We start from the raw sequence: 19,772 nt of genomic DNA, 5'->3' as shown, positions 1-19,772 counted from the left end.
GTTCTGCCCAGGATTTGGGGAATTTCTGCCCTCCTGTGGGAAGTTAGGAGGGAAGTTCCCTGGGTCAGGTGCTTGGCTGGATCCCCCCCTTGGGCTGGAGGAGTCCACACATAACCCAGGATGGATCGGTTTCCCTTGTAGCGGGGACTTACATAATCAGGGGAGTGAGGGACCCCATTTGTGGGACTACCTCCTTGACTCCCTGTCTGTGACTGGCCCGAGGGCCTTCTGGTCTTTGAATTATTCGGTGCAGGCAGGTTTTTATGCCCCCCACCGCTAAACCTAAAATGAGGCCAACCTTTATCTCTGTCATCTTGGCAGCAGCAGGTGTGCTGGTTGATTTGGGGCTTTTCTGGGCGTTATTTTCATTTTCCACCGGTTTCTGCACCTCATAGATGCGGGTGGCTTGCTCAATGACCCAGTCTAAAGATCTTTTCTCGTGAAAATCTCTCACGAGCTGGGTCATTATGTATTTGGGTAAGGGATGGAAAAACGTATTAACAAATTCTTTACTGTCCGTGCGCACCCTTTTTGTAGTCTGTGCAAAAGCACGCTTCAATTCCTGCACAAATTCTTGTGGGGCCTGATCCTCCCCACGTTGCAAATTGTAGGCTGCCTTGCGAGCCTCTTGGGGATTTCTGTGAACAGAAAAATGTTTCAAGATGGCCGCCCTATATGTGGACCATCTTGAATGGTTTTGGTCCTCCAGCCCCACAAAGAAACTGGAGTATTCTGGGAAGAATGTCCATTTGACATACTGAATGCAGCTACTGCTGTCCTTCAAATGGAAAGTCTCCATCATTTGCTCATAAAGCTCCAAGTGTTCCCAAACAGAATACTTGGCGTTCTTGTGATAAGGCGTGATGACACTCCTTATTGCCTTAATCTGTTTTAAGGGGTCCTTAAGCAAGGCCCTTTTTGCCTTATTGGCCTTTTTGGTTCAGGTAACCCTGGTCCATTCATCCTTTGACTCAGAAGCACTGCTCCCAGAGGTGCCCGTCTGATCTTCCAGGCTCTCCCGGATTCTCCGAGCCTGGGAATGGCTGGCAGAATGTGAGGACCTGGTCTGCTGTGTCCTGTTTTGCTTTCTCAGAGTGTTCCAAATGTAGGTTTGCCACTCGGAAACTCGCCACTATTGTATTTTGCCACACTGGCATTTTTCAGCTTGAGTGTTCTAACTCTGGGTTCGCTACTTTGAATCTAGCCACTACAACACTCTGTCACACTTCCATTTTACCTCCCAGAATCTTACTGAAGTAAGTCTGCCACGTCAGATCTCTCTGCAGCAGATGCGTTGCTAGGGGGGCCTGAGGCGGCTATAGCCCCAGGTCTTTCGGTTGTAGCCCCAGAGAGAAGCTAAGGAGCTACAATCAAAAGACTAGCTAACTTCGAGTCTCGACAGTCAAAACATTAGTGTAGCCCCAGCTCTTTTCCAGATTTAGCAACACCCCTGCTCTGCAGGCATATTTTGCTGCACTCTCGTTTCACCTCTTGGAGACACTGCACGGTCTGTGCTCATGCGGTCACCTGTCCAGAACCAGGTAAAGCTGCCTTGACCTCAACCCTCCACCCCCTAATGCCCTGAATAAGTTTCTCCCACCTCCAACTAAGTTAGCACTTTCACACTCACAACCTCTCACTATGGCTAATAGCTCCAAAATAAGAGGTTTCAATTGGCCCCTATTCAACCATTGAGACACCATCCCTACATGACGCCACCCCCTCCCAACCTAGCACACATGAGAAGCAACTACCTACACCCCCCTCCCACTGAGACAACCCTCTCCTCAGCTCCCCCTCGATCATCCACCTTCCCTCACATCGGCTGTCTTTCCAGCTCACTCCTTCCCAAAAGGCTGCCTGACTTTTGACCACTCCACCTCTAGTCCCACTGGCTTCACCACCCACCAGCACAGTAAACCCCCTTTCAGATCTCTAAGCACCTTATGTGCAACCCTTGCATCCACCCACCGCTTGGCGGGCCCTCCAACCCTTACCCACATGCCCTGAGCTGTCTCAAAATACTTGAAGAACAGACACCTCACCTCCTGTGGCACTCATATCGCGCAACACCCTCACCTCCACCCCTACACCCCAAACCCAATGAAATTGTTCCTTAACCTACGAAATAGCCCACATGCCAAGCACTCCTTTCCACACATTTCTAGGAGACTGTCCCCTCCTCCCCCACGAGTACTACAGATTCCACCTCCACTAACCCATATGGCCCCAGCTCCTGGCACACTAATCAACACCCTCCCCATATACATTTCCATCACTTGTATCCACATTACCATCCAACATCCAGAACTCCTCCACCATGCCACACATCCACCAATAACGCATATGTCCTCGTCTTCTCACCCTCCACCAGAAACCAACTGCCTCCCCCTACAGACACCCCTTCCAAACACAAATATCTGACCCTACATTAATTCCAACCTTCCCCCTTCACGACAACACAAGCCAACCTCCGAAAGCACCTTCCAGCCCACCCTCCCTGTCACAACCTCCATCACTGCATTGACCATCACCCTTTCCCGCCTCTGCGTTGAGCCAACCCCATCCCTCGGTGATCACTCCAGCAGCTCCGGACCACTAGCCTAATCCCACCTCTGGAAGGAAATCAAAGTGACTCCAGACTAGCCTCACTGACCTCCACCCCACTCTATTCGGGTCATATCACCATCTCTAACTTCGATCGCTGGCTTTCAGAAACACTCAGCTCCCTCGTCCCCATCAGAACTTTTTATAAAAGACAAGGCCATTCACCCAAATGGTTCACCTCAGCCCTCAAAAATACTGAAAACCTTGAAGTACATCATGGAGCATATATGGCGTGCAGACCCATCGTCATCCAGCAGAACAGCCTACACCTCCCAGTTCAAGGTTTATCCCGCAGAAATACGCAAAGCCAAAATATCCTACCATTGGAATATCTCCAAAGCCCTGCACCCATCGAGGAAACTCTTGAAACTCATCTCTGAATTCAATGCCCCTGCCTGCACCACCAACACTCCCAGCCACTGCCAATACCCTATGTGACTCCCTCTCAGACCAATTCCACAATATAGCCCAAGAGAGACACAATTCCATCCTCTCTAAAATCTCTTCCCTCCCCCCACTTCTCCCACAACATCAGAACCACCCTCCATCCTCCCACTTTTCTCTACCTTCTCACCACTCCCCCACCTGGAATTCCTCAAGCTACTATCACTTAGCCGGGCCACAGGACCCCCTGTGCCTGCCCCCCACCCACTACTAAAAGAAATATTGCCAGCTAGCTGCGCGGGCGACCTCGCAAGGTCCATCGTCAACTCATCACTCTCTTCTGGTACCTTCCCAGCAGAATTTAAGACCTCTTACATCAAGGATCTCCTCAAAAAGAACTACATTGACCTTCTATCCCGACCAACTACAGGCCCATCTCAAACAATCGCTATATAACCAAATTAGCTGACCAAGCAGCATGCGCACAACTATGCCTCTTCTCAGAATCAAAGAAGATCCTCGACTCCGCCCAATTTTGCTTCATACCTTTACGAGGAACTGAATCCTGCATAGTGTCGATCTGGCACAATGTTAAATGACATTCAGACTCAGAAGGTTCTGCCGATCTAATCCTACTCAACCTCTGGCAGTGTTAATCACCATCGACCACTCATCATCTCCAAGAGACTACGCAGCCTCGGCATCAGAGATTCAGCTCTGAATTGGATATCTTCCTTCGTCTCCAACAGATTTCAAATAGTGCACATGCCTCTGTTCTCCTCGACTCCCCGTCCAGTTGCCCACAGAGTGCCACAGGGTGCCTCTGTCTCACCACTCCTCTATAACATCCACGTGAGCCCATTACATGCACCCATTCGATCCCACAGTCTAACGTGCTACAATTCCCAAACAGCCCTCCGTCTACCTCACCCAATCTTGCAACCTGCCACTCAGAGATCAAACGCTTGATGACGGCCAACCACCTCCTACTCAATTCAGGCAAAAGTGAAATCTTGCTATGTGGGAAGACTGCCCTCTTTTTTCAACCCATCTCCATGCTTCTCTCCCTAGGCCCACCTCCCCCCACCTCCAACACAGTAAAAAATGTCAGATGCATTAAGGATGCATACTTGACTCACATCACATCACATCAACTCAGTGGTAAAATGCTGCTACCTACACATGCGCATCCTCTACCGCCTTTTTCCTTACCTGACCTTCCCATACAGAGTCTCCATGATCGTTGGTATTATCCTTTCACAACTAGACCACGTTAACACTCTATACCTATTGGCCCCTGCATCACAGCTAAGAAAATTCAGAGTACAAAATACTGCTGCAAGGCTTCACCTAGCTCTAGGGCTCAGGGACCACATCTCCCCCACACTCCCAGTCCTGCACTGGCTTCAGATTGGACAGCGATCCTCCTTGAGGGCTACGTGCATCACCCACTGAGCCTTTTACAACAAAGGACCGGAATACCTCCAGCAAAAATTAACATGCTACAGGCCTCAGATACTCAGCACTTCCTCTTGTCATTCCAGAGACAATATCAACCCATATGAAGGGTTCATCATTCTCAGTCAAAGCACCCACCCTCTGGAACTCCCTCCCATTAACTATCCGACGCATAGAGGACCGCCTTGCCATCAGGAAGGCATTCTAAACCTCTGGACCCTCACACACACAGTACAACCCTAGCACTAACCACCACCCACCCTCCCTTACGGAGAATTCAGGCGCACAAGAGGAGTCAGTTAGGTGGATCATAGCGCCCCTTCCCATGCGCATACTATATGCACTGCATGACTACAACTAATACGCTTCAGTCCTTTTTCACAGGACCATCGTGCGCTGCGTCCGACAGAATACAGCGGAGTCTCATGAAAAATTCAGTCCAACTGTTCACATAGCCGCACACCTTTGAGATATTCGTCTATACCTTGCCCTATACATGCATCACACTCGACCCCAAGCCCTACAACCCATTGACTGCAACTGAGCCATTGACTACAGTTGAGCCCCGCACAATATTCGATCCAGCTGTTCAAATAGATTGACTCTTTGACAATTTGACACAGCATCATCCTTCGGGACTTTGTAATATGGGCTTCTGTTTGAGACCTAACCATTCTCTAACTACCTTCTATCTGACTATACATGCACACATGCATTTTACCACTACTTTCCTTACTTTCAACACAGACTACAGTCTTCCAAATGGCGCTCATCCTCACAGCGCTTCAAGGCCATACCAATGGCAGCAGGGACTATACAGATACCACCTAATATAACATAAAAGAACATAAGATGACATAACAGTGATTTAGTTTATTCATATGCATTTTTAAAGCGCTCACACAGCCTGGGGGCATCGAGGCGCTGTTACAGGAATATGTCTTAGTTGCATATTTATAACGTGCTTAATACCCAGAGGTTTCTAAGCGTGGACCCGGGGATCAAACCTGTGTTGCTTTGTGTCGTCTTGTTTCCAAGGCAAGCACGTTGCTGCTGAGCTATCCTCCCGGGACTGATCTGCTGTGCCAAGAAGGTGCCAGTGAACATTATGGTTTTGACTGTGAAATATTCAAGCTCTTTGATTTGATATGGCCCGGAGAACGTAGGCTCTCTATTGATCCGGTAGTGTATGCAAGATGTTCCTAGTATTGTACTTCATTGGTCACGCTAGATTACATCAAATTGCCCTCTACTGATTCTCAGTGAAGCAGGCGATTCACCAGTTGGCACATACGCAAACTCCGTAACATGTTATACCTGATTGGACCATTGCACTGGAATGGGACGAACAAAAAGCAAGAATGCACATCAGGTGCACCAGGGGAATGTGGAAGGGGTGATGAACCTGCTTCAGGAGCAGAAAATGAAACTGACTATAAACATTGTGTCGGGTCAGAAGGAGGACAAGGACTCAGATCTGTCATTTTGGAATTTTCTTTGATAAACAAAAAAGGTAGAAACTCCTAACTTTCCCTGTGCTTTGGGTTTCCCTACCTAATGCAAACTAACTAGGGTGCTCGTCACTCATTGGTGAGTCCAAAATGAAGATCAGTCCTCTGTCCAAAATAATCTAACCTTTACCTGTCACTATCAAAACTAACTAAAGCATAGGAGAATGACTCCATTCTCCTGTGGTCTGCTTTTCAGCAAGTTCCTTTGAGTAACTTAATCGTAGGTAGTTCTTGGTGACTACTTTGATCAGTTCATATAGTTCATATATTAGGCGCTTCACTTTCTCTACTGTGTCCTTGGCATTTTGCTTTCCACTTCTGATATTCTTGTTCCCTCTTTCCTTGTTTAGTATACTTTTCACTGTTTCTCTACTCAATGTCCATTCTTCATCCTGGCTGAGCCAGTTAGAAATATTGTCAGAATGTTTCTCACTCTTCTCTGTCTCTTGATAGTTACTGGGACGAGTATGGGGGTTTGAGTAACAATTCTTACTTATTTCCAGCTCTGCGTTTCTACTGCAAAGAGTATCGTTGTTCCAATAGTAATTCTCTCTGTTATCCACATAATGATTCTTAGCATTCTCCATGATTCCATCTTTACTGAGACGATTATGCACGTTCTCACAAAGATTCTCACTCTTCATCTGTAACTTTAATATAAGGTCCTCACTGGGACGAGTATGATGTTTTGTTTGTTAATGTAGAGCGTCAGATGTACACGTCATCTCTAGTGCCCGCCCCCTCACCTCCATCATATTGGAAGAACAACGAAAAGGCTCTGTTCATGACACCTAGTATAGTCCCAATACTGCATCGAAGATATGAAAGACGTTATGTGCGACAACCGTATCGAATGTACCCTTGCACTGATGTGGTAGAGGGATGTCTGCATACACCATTGAAAATAGAAGAGCTATAAGTGAAGTCTGACAAGAGTCAAGTGATGCCATGTAGAGAAGATACAAGGACACACTGAAACGATATGTGAATACTTAAAGAATAAAGATATGACTGAAGTAACAAAGTAACTGAACATGCAAATACGAAGAAATCAGGTACACTGAGAAGACAAGTGAGAAGAGATGCAGCAGATGTACATATAAGCAGAAACACAGGGTAGATGAGACATGTAGAAGCTTGCTGCAGTAGAAAATATAACATGGGTAAAGTGGCCAGGATGAAAAGATGAACATCGGTTTTGAATAATAGTAAGCTAAAAAGCCTGAAGGAGAGAGACCGATGCTGCAGAAGCTAACAGGCACTGACTGTGAAACAGCTTCGTGAAAGAAACAAAGAATATCTGTTTGGCTTGGGATCAAGGATGTCAAATCAAGAAATAATTGCAAGGCACAAGAGGGGTCGAAAAGGATAAGCTACATACGCACAACATAGTTCTCTTAGATAAGGTAAGAGAGTGAACATTTGCAAGTGCCAAGTATTGAACAAACAAAGATACAGAAAGCATATGCAAGACAGAGCAACCACGTCTCCAGAGACCAAGAGGAGTAATAGCACCCAGCACAATAAAATCAAATAGTGCTAAATAACATGTCAGAATGGACAAGATTGTGGTCTCCTCACACATGGTGCAAGACTGGAAAACAAGGCCTATTCATTAAGCTCCAGATGAAGATAGCAATGTACCTTCACTCCCTTAAAAATCCTGAGGAAGAGAACAGTCAGCATGGTCAACTACAAAGAAGAAGCCTTAGTTAAGTTAGGGCCTAACTGATGAGAGATGGTAGGCTAATTGGCCAAGTGGGCAGTGGTCTGACGTTTTTTCCCACACCTGGTTTTCATTTTGCTTACGTGCTGCTAAACAGCCGAATGTCCAAGGTTGGGAGAGAATGTCAACCAATCATTTATTTATTTATTTATTTATTTATTTATTTATTTAATTGTATATAGCGCACAGCAGCCCTGGGGCATCGTGGCGCTGTTACAGAATACTTGCTTAGTACAGACTTGCATTAGATGAGCAACAGTGCAAACAATATTGTCAACCGTAGGAGAATGCATGTTCATTGGTTACAGTGGAACAGCATAAGAAGATTGAGTAATGTTGCAGGTTACAGAGAAAAGACATGATTAGTTGAACAGTTTGGTTTTCAGCATTTTGCGGAAGACTGTGTAGGACTTTTTATCTCTGAGTGCTGTGGGGAGGGCATTCCAGTTTTTGGGTGCTAAGTATTGAAAACTGGAACCTCCTGCTTTGGACCTTTTGAAGGAGGGGACATAGATCTGGTTCGTTAGATCAGATCTCGTGGGTCTGGATGAGTCTGATCCTTTCCGATAGATAGCGGGATGGGCATTAAGTGAAAGGCATTTGTGTGTAATGCCCATGGTTTTAAAGAGAATGCGTTCTTTAACCGGCAGCCAGTGTGCGTCTTTCCAGGCCTGGGAGATGTGTTCCCTTTTTGGAATACTCAGTGCTGCTCTGAGCGTATTGTTTTGTGTAACTTGTAGCTTGTTACGGTTTTTGGCGGAGGTGCCTAGGAAGAGGGCATTACAGTAGTCAAGCTTGGTGCTGACAGTGGCACTAGAAATAGATTAGCAATTTTTGGTTGATAGGAATGGTTTGACGTGGGTTGATAATTTTTTGGTGAGTGCAGTGGAGGAGGTTATGGCACTGACCTGGCGTGTCATGGAAAGGGAGGAGTCAAGATACACTCCTAAAGTTTGACGTGCTGAAGAAACAGTGATAGTGGTATTGTCGATGTTGAAAGTGCTGTATTGGGGGGATGTTTATTGAGCATTTCTTTGGTGCCTACCACAAGGATCTCTGTTTTATCTCCATTGAGACAAAGGACGTTGGCTGTCATCCATGTTTGGATGGCTGTGTAGATATTGGTTAAAGCCGCAGAGTCTTGTTCGTAGATGCCGGTTAGGGGGAGTAGGACTTGCGTGTCGTCGTCATAGTTTGTGAAGGCTATGTCACGACGATCCAAGTCATTGTAAAGAGGGAGGGTGAAGATGTTATACAGGGTTGGTGCAGTACATGATCCTTGTGGGACTCCACAGTGTATAGTGGTGGGTGAAGCACAGGCAGAGTCTGAAAAGACTCTCAAGAGGCTTCCATTGAGAAAGGATGCAATCCATGCTATGGCTTGGGGGAAAAGTGTGCTGCGTTTTTTAGTTGCTTACCAAGAATATCATAATTGATGAGATCGAAGGCAGCCGACAGATCTAGCAGGAGGGGAAGTGCCGGTTTGCCTTTGTCCATAATGTCACCAAGTTGTATTTTGAGATCAAGTAGGGCAGATTCTGTCCCATGGCCTGGGCGGAATCTGGATTGCCTTTTGCCTAAGATTTTGTTTTCTTCCAGAAATGTCTGGATTTGCGTGTAGGCAACCTTATCCAGGATTTTGAGCAAAAATGGGACGGTGGTGATGGGCCTGTAGTTGTTAGCTATTTCAGTGTCCGGCAAGGGTTTTTTCAGGTCTACTACTTTGGGCTCAGTAACTTCTCTGAAGGAGAAGGGTTTTATTTTGTCTTTGGTGTCCTTACTGTTAGGGTAGGATGCTAACATGATGTGTTTACAGAGAGGTTTTTAAGATGCTCATGAATCTTCTTTTGCAGGAGCTCAATTTTATTCACCAAGGCTGTTTGTACACTAGTACACCAGGCTTTATCTTTAACGATCTCTTGTGAGTTGGTGGCTGGAGTGGATAGTTCGTTAAAGATGGCGAAGAGTTCTTTTGATTCAGAGGTGGCATTGGTGATTCTATCGTTGTAGGAAGATTTGGCTGTAATTATGGCTTTCTTGTATTGAGTCGCCAACGTTTTGTAGATGGATAGAGTTTATTCCTGTGGGGATCCTAGCTATTTGTTCAAGGCTTTACATTTTAGGGCACGTAATTCTTTCAGTTAAGCAGAGAACCAAGCATTGGAGTGTTTTTTTTCTTCACCTTTTTGTTCAGTACTGGTGCAATGGTGTTGACAGCTGTTTTCAGCGTTGTGTTGTAGATATCCACCAGCACCAATGGGTCTGAGGAAGTTGGGAGATTGAGCGTTCGAGTGTCTAGGTCGGAGAGGATCCTCTCTTTAGTAAGGTTCCGTGCACTTCTAGCTAAGGCAGGTGGGATGGGGCTGAGATTGTTGGGTGTGGTGGTGCAGGTCGGAATGAGGAAGTGTATAAGGTGATGGTCAGACCAAGGGGTCGGGGTGTTGGAGCTGACGTCTACATCACAGTTGTGGTCTACTACCCAGTCAAGGGTTCGCCCTTTGCAGTGGGTGGGTGTGAGGATTTTTTGGGTGAAACCGAGCTATTGTAGACCTTGGGCAAAGGCTTTGGAAGGTCTAACATTCTGGTCATTAAGTCCCAGATTGAAGTCACCTAGGAGAACTGTTTTTGTAGAGGTTTTAAGGTTTTCACCTAGGAGATGGATGAGGTTATCATGGAAGTCCGCTATTGGAATGGTGGGTGGTAGGCTAGGTGGATGGTTAAGGTGGTGTTAGGGGAGATAGCAATCTTAATTGTGAGGGAATCAATGTTCTCCCCACGGTGTGAGGAGGTTTCTCTGACCGCTAAGCAATATTTGACTATGACGGCTTCTCCGCCACCTTTGGCTGTCTGTCTACCTTGCCTATAGATTGAATGCCCTTGTGGGAGGGCTAGTGAAAAGGCAGGTCCTGCGGCTTCATGGAGCCAGGTCTCGTGATAGCTAGGATGTCAAGGTTGAGATTGGTAATGAGGTCATATATTTCTGTGGCATGTGCTGGGAGGGATCTGGCATTGACCAGTGCACATTGCAGATTGGATGGTGCCACGTTTTTACCCATTTTGCCTTTACCTGAGTGGGTGGTCGTAGTGTTTTTTTCAAATCTTGGGCAGGGTGGGTGGTGATGAGACTTTGGCAGTCTCAGGTGGGCCAGTTGTCTAAGTAACACTGTGGTATGCCTGTGGTGGGTTGGGGTTAGGAGTATAGCAGGAGTGTAGACCAAGGAGTTTGTTTCTGGTGTCGATGGATCTGGGGCGTTTAGATGGTTTGAGGGTTCTGGAGAGGTTATCTGGCAGGTTGTGTATGGTCTTTGAGAAATTGAGGAGATGTGTGTTCGACCTCTGATGGGCAGAGTTATGAAAAGTGGGTTTGGTGAAAAAATATGGTAGGAAGGGGGTTGGTGGGATGTTTGCGAGTTTTGGGGGTGCATATGTAGCCATGCTGGGCACAGCTGTGGGCATGTGGGCTAAAGGGTAGGCCTAGGTAGCTGCTGTGGTGTTTAGTGTGGAGTATGGATCTGGTTTGGGATCCTAAATGCTGTCCAGTGGATTGTACTTAGCACAATGATTGCATTGTCCCAACAAGACTAGAGGTCTGCTGAGGTAAGGCATTAGAAAAGGTGCAGTGATCTGACTAGAAGCGTACAGTGATTTGAGCAGGAGTAGTTGAGGAGTGCAATAATATAAAACAAACTCCCTGTCTCATCAAGTAAGGTAAGGAAAATCGCTAGACTCAGAGGTATGTGTCACTTTTCAAATTTAACATCACAGAACAATTACAAACAAGTGCAGGGAAAATTATACCACTCGCACTCTAACTTAACATTATCACAAATATTTTTAATACATAATTATAAAACACAATTCAGTAAAACATCATAAAAAACAATACAAAATATCCGAAAGTGCTAAGTGCAGATATCTGGAAGGTGTAGTTGGCACACAAAGGTGTCAGAATGTGCAAAATATGCAATCTTATTACAATAATTTGAACTCCTATTTACAACAATCAAATGGCTGGCAAAACACTATGTTGGACACCATTTGGTGTAGTATTCTTTTCAGCAGAATCAACATCTTAGTTGGTAAATGATAAACCACAGTCACAAAGACAGCAAAAGAAAACAAACCATACACAGAGTGCTCCAATGAAGTATTACTCTGAGGTTGATGTGTACGCTGTCTAGTGTTTTGTTGACATCACGTGTGGTAATTAATCCACCTCCTAACACTTGGTTTTAAGTGTTAAAATTAACCCTACATGTTTCATTCCTATAATTAATAGTATTAGTACAGGAACTTCTTCAGGGGCATAGTATTTTTCATGCGTGGACCCAAAGGGTCACAGCTTTGAGTGGTTTACAAGCACAGTCCAAAGTTAAATTTTGGCAACAAACAACTGGTGTTTAAATTGAAGGTGACATTGCTTCAATGCATCCCCAGGAACAAATGCAAAGTAACTTGTTCCCTTGGCTCTTCTCTTTATAGTAGAGTTCAAGCGTCTAGACCAAACCGTCTATTAATGTCGGTATCGCATCCTGTGTGGCTGGTAACAGGGTCTGTAATCCAGTCACCTTTATCCTGTCATTCTCTCCAAAGTACTATTATTGAGTTGAACCAGAAGCGTAGTAGTGGTGCGAGATTATACCGGAAGGTTGAGGTCTTGCGGGGAGCAAAGCTGGGGTGTGTATTGAGTGACTTCATTTAGAACAAGCAATTATTGCTGCGGGTTAAGATGTTAGTAGCGTGACACATGCATTATAGCATTACTGGTGGGGTAGGCAATATGGCCCTTCACTTGAACAATGGCATATTACAATGGGGTAAACATTACATTGCATATATATGTGTACATCCTGTAAGCGGGCAGTGTGAACTTTCACAAACAACGATCTATGTGGTGGCATAGAATTCAGTTAACAAAATGACAACGCAAATTGCAGTGGACAGAATGTCACTATGCTTATGCTACGGCAGCGGCAGATATTGAACAGTCAAAGTATAGAGGGCTGAGTAACGTTGAAAACGAGGTAAGAAATGCTTCATGGGGTGCTGGACAGGACCGCCAATACCAAGAGGTTGCATATGAGTCACAAGTGTTAGGTTGTCCAGGGCGATGCCTTGCGGGGATAGTGAAGGCAGCAGGACTGCTAATAATCTAGTGGCATTCTTAGACGTTGACAAATGAATTGCATGTGAGCATTACAAATACTATTATAATAGAGGGCGAGGACAAGAGAGTCAGTGGTAGCGTACTCACGGTGGTGGAATCAAGGTGAGCCAGCAGCATGTATGGCCGACGGCATGGGCGGCCACGGACAGACACAGACAGGCCCTTATTCACAGTCCTTAGACCACGGCCGACTTCCACCTGCCGGTGATGACAGTGGGCGGATGTAGGTAGGTCATGCCAATCAGAAGCAGTAAATGCTGATGGAGTCCGCCTCTTACAGCTGGGCAAAACACGGTGCGGCCATTACGCACGTTGCAAGTAATGGTGATTCAATGAAGCTGAAGCAACAGTAGCTTCTACCGTTGTCACGCTGATTTCTTTGAAGCCTTGGTGTACAATGGTGCAGTAAGGATTAATTGTGGCACATTTAGAGAATAAATCTTGTTATTTTGTTGTGGCTTACTTTTTCATCAGGATGTCTCTGAAGGGTGCTGGTGCTCCTCGCTGGGAGCGCTGGATGCCACTCTGGCAGGGAAGGCTCCTGCCCTCTCTCTGCATGTCAGGGGCTGCAATGGGGGTATGAGGACACAGACAGGCCCTTATTCACGGCCCGTAGACCACGGTCGACTTCCGCTTGCCGTTGATGAAAGTGGGCGGATGTAGGCAGGTCGCGCCAATCAGAAGAAGTAAATGTTGATGGGGTCCGCCTCTTACAGCTGGGAAAAACACAGTGTGGCCATTAGGCACCTTGAAAGTAATGGTGATTCAATGAAGCCGAAGGAACAGTGGCTTCTACAGTTGTCACACTGATTTCTTTGAAGCCTCGGTGTACAGTAAGTAACAGTGCAGTAAGGATTAATTGTGGCACATTTAGAGAGTAAATCTCGTTATATCGTTGTGTCTTACTTGAGGGCCTATGTAGTGATCAACCATACAGTTTTGCAGAAGCCAATTCGCTGTCGTTATACTGCAATTTAATCTGTATTATATGTAGTTAGAGGTAGTTCAAGGCATGCCTACCAGATAAGGGGAAGCCAATTGTGTTACTAACACCTAAACAAAGTATAGGTATATATGTTCCCCTAAACAATATTGCCCTTCAACAGGTTTTTAGTATTTGCCACGTAAGATGATGTCATAGCTGACGTATATTGAGGTATAACACTTTTTGTGTAACTGAAATGCATCGAGAGTGAGTGAGCTGGAATTTGTTTGTTCCACAGGTCACCCTACTTTATCGAGCTGATAATAAAGTAGTACTTCGCCATGTTCTCTGAGTCTGTCCAAAGGAAAAACATAAAGTGGTTAGAGCGGCCATGATGAAAAGATGGACGTCGGATTCATATTGAAACCCATCAAGCTACCTCAGAGACATACCAGGGCTGCAGAGTCAGGAGACGCGGAGGTCCTGGGGTGTCGTGGAGATTTATTCATGATCTATGCCCCTTTGACCTTGTAAAACGCAGAGTTTCCTCTGGTTCCGAATCCAGATATGATATTATGCAACATCACAGCCAAAGTCAAATATTTTACAGTCACTGGTTTAAAAAATGCCAGCACTAGAAACATACAAGATTATCTAAGTGGTACTGTGAGTCCCCCTTAATATTTAATAGGGTCTTTCAGATGGACTGAGGTAATGTACAACTTGAGAGTACAATAATTCAGTGCATAGATGATATACTAGTGTGCAGCGAGAAAGATGAGAAATGAATGCACAAAAGGCTTGGTTTAACTAATGACTATGCTAGCAGAGAAAGGAAATAAAGTAGACAAAGAGAAATAACAGTATTGTCAGGAAGAGATCCTGTACATAGGACAGCTAATCTCTCAAAAAGGCTGAAAAGGGACACCTGTGAGGGCAGAAGCGATCATGAAAACTCCAACACCTGAGACAGTTAGGGAAATGCAACAATTTTTAGGTCTATGTAATTATTGCAAGGCCTGGGCTTTAGATTATAGTTCATATATTTGACCACTTTGAAAAGGGCTCAAGGAAGCACAGATAACATGGACAGACGAGATGACTGAGGGGTTTGAAGAAATAAATAGGGTGGTTTGTACAGCCTCTGTGTTAGGGATTCCAGATTAAAATGAAGAGTTTTATTTATTCTCACATTCAAATGGAGAGGTAATGACAGCAGTCCTCACGCAGAAGACGACTTTAGAACATGGACATAAACTATAAGCCTACTATATCAGGATTTTAGACCAAGTAATGAAAGGACATTATCCTTGCGAACAAGTGTTAGCTGCTGTTGCTTTCGCGATATAAAAAGTGGGGTGTTCAATGACGTTATTAGGCGAGCATTCCTTAGTCACCATTTTAGAGAAACCCAAAGGTACATTGACTACACAAAGAGTATCTGGGTATGAAGTGATTATTTCACACCCAGCTATCAAAATTGTCAGGTGTAGATTAGTGAATTTAGCGACATTCATAGAAGAACTAGTAGGGAAGGAGGACTATGTACATGATTGAACAACGAGTTCTATGAGGGTTGGGTGTGATCGACAGGATGGGACACATCAAGTTCATCTCTGGGCTACCCTATTGGGGGGTACATGGATAACCCATTCCCTGTAAAGGGGTTGTTCCCCACCATTGTAACTCCTCCTAGTCGTTGGATGGGTACTGTTGCTACTGTGTCCGCCTGTGCCGGTGTGCTGTCATCTTATATCTGTCCCCGTTGTTGTGTACTCCCCCTAATTTGTGGCACTTGTAAATACTGTGGTATTGGTGCTGACATATGTGGTGCCTGCATCTGTACTTGTGGCTTGTGCCTGTGGTTGTATTTGTGCTTGTGGTATCTGTTGATATGTACCCTGCATCTGCCCTTGTGGCTGTTGATCCTGTACTGTCAAGGGTTTTGACCCATGTTGAATCAGTAGACTGGGTAGATGTGGGGATGAGCTGTCGCCGCCCATTATTCTATCCCAGAAGAAACTAAATCAATAGACTGGGTGGATGTGGGGATGAGCTATCGCCGCCGACATTCACGCCAGAATAGGAGAACTGCGCAGTTGGCACGAGACCACTCCAAAGATACAACCTTCTTGTGGAGGGTTCCACATCACCACTCTACTGTAAGGATGCCATCAAAACAATGTTAAGCAAGGGCCCTATACTATCAAGCAAAATACCACTCTATTGAAATGCAGTAATTCAAGACAACTCAAAAATGGATGCAGTACCGACAAATTCCCCAAGGTGGCGCTAGCGGTCTAAACTCTGACAGGGAAACTGTATTTAGGAGTTGCAAGAGGGGCAGGGACTTCAAAGCTTGTTGGTTAATTGAAAATCTAGCCACCTGCTGTTCCCAGAGGCCAAGAGGCTGAGAACTCTTAACACCCCAGAGACTCACCACAGGAGGCAGGATATCACATGGCCCTTCTGAGTGAGAGGGAGGGGGTTTCCCCTTCAGCCTGGAGGAGAGAGACAATAGCCCCTTTCTGTTGAATGGGGTATGTTAATTTTGAGTGTTTGCTGTCAACAGCCCTCTGCCAGCAAGGAGAGACATGTGATCACTGACCCACCCAGACTCCTGGAGGTGGACCCAAACACTTTGGGGAGTTGAATTGCAACAAATATATATTTTATAGAAACAGTGATAATTTATTGTAACCAAATGACAGGAATGTACAACTTTGAGAGTCTTAGTTTGAAAAATGCCCTCATGATTTGAGTCCAAACTCCAATTTGTACCATGTTCTGGGGCAAAACCCCGCTAATTATGATTATTGTAGACAATGTGTTTAAGCTAGAGACATGGAAAGTTACTGGGATATATGTGGAAGGGAAATGTACCTTTGTATAATTTTTGATGAAAAACCAATGTTGCAAAACCCTCTAAAATCGAAAATAAGTTGCCATTTTTGAATGCAAGCTCCTAGAAACGCCAGAGTCGGGACAGGGACTATCTTTAGTAATATATGATGTGTGTATGTGATGTCAAACAACTGTCTACCTGGGAAATATGTATTTGGATCAGGTATAGATTTGTGGGCAAATTGACCAGGGGAGGATCCTCTGACCCATAAACAGACCTCATCACTCTGACTCACAACCCAATTCCCCAATCATGGGAGAGGGGAGAATTGGGCCAATGACAAGTAGAGAGGGGCAGGCTCAGTTAGGCCACGCACACACCCACTTCCAAAACACATAAAAAGAGACTGCTGGGACAGGTAGGGAAATTCAATTCCATTTTCTGCGGGACGCTCTGCCGGGAGACTCCAGACTTCACATCCATCAATCTCCAAAGACCAGAACTTTAGTTCAGAACTTAAAGCAAGGGCCTAAACCCACAAACTGAGAACTCTTCTCAGCAGGCCTCAGCATCCTTAAAATCATTTGCAAACTATTCCACAGCCGGGCGAGCTGTTTGAATTCTTTGACAAGAACAATTGCCAGAGACCAGACCAGAGATCCAGAGAGACCCAGACCGTTGTGAGCAGAACCGGTGCCTGATTGACCCGCCGAGCAGAGAGAACCGAAGTCCAGTCCAGTTGACCAGATCCGTGACGAGGCCCATTCATTTCAAAATTAGGAGAGAGTATCCGCCAGAACTGTGCAGAACCCAATCTCTTAGTTAAAATAATCTAATTCAAGCTATTTTAACCTAATTAGAACAGCCTCCTAGAAATCGTGTCATCTGTCATTTTTAAAGCTGCACAACTGTCACCTGTCAATTCTGCAGCTGCAAGCTGTCACCTGTCATTTTGAGTTTACTTTAAATCCGAAAATCTACCTTTATTAAATCATCCGTATCTCCGGAACCATTTGTGCTAGGAACGAGATTTAACTTTCATCTGAAAGCTTAGAATCTAGAACCGACTTCCTACTCCATATACTTTTTCCGTAATCGCAAGACACGCACTCGCGAAATTTACCGCGATTTGCGATTTGGCCCGATTTCATCTGTAGAAATCAGCAGCTTTTTGCCTCTCTTTGCTAAAATTCGTTTGCAATCTGCTAATCATTTATAGAGTATTGTTAAAGTGAGCCTGAACTAATATAAAGTAGCCATCACCTACCCTGAACCTCTAGAGGGAATTAAAAGCAATTTTAGCACCTTTTCACTTCCTTGCAAACCACATTAAAGTAATTCACCTGTGTTTAAAACTCATCCCTGTTTTCCCTAAGCTTGCTGGGAGAACTGGAACTGTGTATTGCATTATAAAGTGTGATTTGTTGGGATTCTTGAAGACTGTGTGCTCTCCTTCCATTTCTTGTATTGCATAGGGGGGGAGTGAATTGTCAAAAGAAAAAGTGATCATATTACCTTTTGCTAAAATCATAACAAGTTATTTCTGTACTGCATTTTATTCCACCTTGCGTTTTCTTGAACCATATAAAGCATTCTTTCCCACCTTATTCTTCTGTTCCTATTCATAAGTTACCTCTTGCTGACTACTGCTCATATTCACAAGTGTAATATCCATTATCAATTTATTTATAGAAGTGTGATATATATATATATTGTTTACATTTTCAAATAAACCTTTTAATTTGCAAAACAAACCTACTTCTTGGCTCAGTGGGGTCAGGGGGATTCTAAGAGGGGGGGTGTTATACAAGGGTTGTCATCCAGAGTACTGAACTGGATATAAAAATACATCAATAAGGGTTTTCCTCAGCATCCCAGACTAGGCATTGACTTAGCTGTAGTGTTGATTGAATATCGCTTACAGTACATAATACTCTTCTTGGCCTCCTTGATATTGCTGTTGGCCCTTCTCTCCCCAATTCTGTTGTGTCCCTCTAAATCAACATGCCTGTGAAATGTGTCCTAGCTGGCCACAAGTCCAACACTGTGGTGTCTCCCTCCCCTGTCCTGAAAACCCCCCTGAAAAGTCTCCTGGGTTCTGGTGCATCTGCTGTCCATATCCCCAAAACCCTTGTGAATCCCCCCTTTGGTTGTAATGCATCTGTGGCCCAAAGCCACACCCCCTTTGTAAAGCTCTCCTCGCTCGGAATCCCTGCTGTTGGCTGCCCCGTCCCATGTACCCTCCTCCCATGGGCGGTGCAAACGAACTGTTGGAGTTGCTGATACTGCGGCTGTGGGGTGGTGATGGTTATAACCGCCCCTTCCATTGCATACTTTGATAGCTTCCACTGCACTAGTTTGGCTTCATCTGCCTTCCTGTCTTCCGCCTTTTGCTTAACCTTCTCCTAACAAAATCTACAATGAGACACTATTGTGAGCTGTATTTCTGGCTGTCCCTTCGCTTCCATCCCCGCCAGTTTCTTCAAACTCTTCTGTACTGGCTCTGGTAGTCCATGCACTAAAACATGATACAATATTGCTATTGTTTTATCCCAAGGCTCTCGAGTTGCGAGGCGCCAAAGCTCTTGAATCTCCTGAATGTACTTGCACAGGATCGTCGTCTTCCCTCATCTTCCATGACATAATTTCCCCAATGTCTGAAGTGTCTGGTTTTTGTGTTTCTAATGTTTGCCATACTGCTGCCCTGCAGTTTGCAAATGGCGCCTTTGTCTGCGTGCTTCCATGGCATCACCCCTCCTCTCTCTAATAAAGGCATCTCTGAATATGCCTTCACCTCCTTAGGTGTCCTTCGATACAGTCTGATTTGTCGAGGCCCCCTCTCGTCCTCCATGTCTGTACATATATCTACTGGTTCCAATGTGGGCACTCTCCTGTTATCATCATATGCTCTGGACAATCATCCTCTCGAGCAGGCTATGGATGTCTCCCCCTCCTTTGTCCTGGGAGATCCCTAAGTCTATTAACATATGAGTTGTGTGTGGTGCAAAGGTCAATAGTCTGCTGTGTCTGCTCGTCTGAATCGGCCCCACCTCTCCTTGTCCATGGGTCCTAAATTCCCATGATGCCCACTTGTCTGTCCCTGTGGACTATGACTGGTCCTGTTCCCCTCTCTAATCCCCGCTGTGTTT

The sequence above is a fragment of the Ambystoma mexicanum genome, chromosome 5q (assembly GCF_040938575.1).
Source record: "Ambystoma mexicanum isolate Mex_15411 chromosome 5q, UKY_AmexF1_1, whole genome shotgun sequence".
NCBI classification, from domain to species: Eukaryota; Metazoa; Chordata; class Amphibia; order Caudata; family Ambystomatidae; genus Ambystoma; species Ambystoma mexicanum.
The sequence above is the reverse complement of the archived record's forward strand: the minus strand, read 5'-3'. Positions refer to the sequence as shown.